The sequence below is a fragment of the Stegostoma tigrinum genome, chromosome 8, assembly GCF_030684315.1.
Source record: "Stegostoma tigrinum isolate sSteTig4 chromosome 8, sSteTig4.hap1, whole genome shotgun sequence".
Taxonomy (NCBI): Eukaryota; Metazoa; Chordata; class Chondrichthyes; order Orectolobiformes; family Stegostomatidae; genus Stegostoma; species Stegostoma tigrinum.
Window position 1 is genome coordinate 4,267,538 of NC_081361.1, and position 1,281 is coordinate 4,268,818.

At 41.8% G+C, this 1,281-nt stretch overlaps 1 non-coding gene across 1 annotated transcript; it reads right to left on the reverse strand.

The window, feature by feature from the left end:
* Window positions 1-323: 323 nt before the first annotated feature.
* trnai-uau (transfer RNA isoleucine (anticodon UAU)) lies at window positions 324-419 on the reverse strand. Its single transcript has 2 exons — window positions 382-419; window positions 324-359 (listed from the first exon to the last, which is right to left on the reverse strand). It is a non-coding gene; the product is annotated as a tRNA-Ile (tRNA).
* Window positions 420-1,281: the final 862 nt, after the last annotated feature.

Consider the following 1,281-nt stretch of genomic DNA (forward strand, 5'->3'; position numbering starts at 1 on the left):
TGAAACATTCAATGGGCTGAATGATCTGATTCCTTTCTAATTATTTCAATGACCTGTGCGAGGTTGCAGCAATGTGAATAAGTTGAAATGAGTTTAAAAGCTTTTTCTCATAATTTAACTGCGTGCATTCAGCCACGAGAGGAATGTCATTGCGCTGAAATAAAACTTCTCTTTCCGCAGATATTTCTTCACATTGAAAATACTTGTAGGATGTTTGTCATTCATTGAGTAATTTCCCAATTAACAGAAACTGCTGTATCCCCACAAACGTTGCTCAGAGTTGAATTTCCTTATTACCCTCTTGTGCCACAACAAACTAAAACTGCTCCAGGTGAGGCTTGAACTCACAACCTTGGCATTGCACACACCTTAATACTGTCTTATAAGTACCATGCGCTGGCCAATTGCGCCACTGGAGCAGGATGTTTCTGTGCAGCTCTGTATTTCGAATTATAACTCAATGTTTGGAAAATTGCCTGCAAACTGGGATATGATTGTCGTCATTCGTGGTTCCTAAGTTGTTCGATGAACTTGCGTAATTACACAGAGCTAAACTGCAATGAAATGTGCATTTTCAACATTTTCATCCACTGTCCCGTGAGCCCTTGATGATTTCACTCTGTAGAAATCTGTCAATTGTGGTCTTGAACACACTCAATAACTGACTTCCACAGTCTCTGGGGCATCAACTTTCAAAACTTCACTTCACTCAGAGTTCTCTCCCCGCAGTCTACTGTTTGGGGTGTGTTCCTGTTGTGGGAAATTAACTTCACCGTGTCCCTAGTGCTGCTCCTGGCATGCCCTCTGGCACTGCCCTCTTTTTGCACTTGCTCAAGTGTTGCCCTGATCGTGTCATGGTTCCGTGTCACAACGCTCAGGAAAAGAACACAGAGCAATGCCCAGTAAGATACAATTTGTTGGTAAAAAGCAGTTCATGTGGCTTCCTGCGTTGCTTAGTTCATTCGTGAGTTTTACATCATTTAGAGTTTTGAAACTGTGCACCTTCAACAAAGGTGCGGTTCATTAATATCTATCCTGAGGAGAGGTTGGTGTCAATACTGACTCTGTGCACTCTCCTCGAGTCAGGGAAGCAATTCCTCGCAGATAATGTTACATCCACAAAATTCTTCACAGAATTCGATTCAGCAACAATTCATTAACTTCGTATGCAAAATTCACACAACTGACAGGACAGACGCACCGTCATCAATATTCACCATTACTTCATTCAAGGACGCTTTCGAAGACTTTCATGAAGAGTGAATGCATAAGAATGGAACA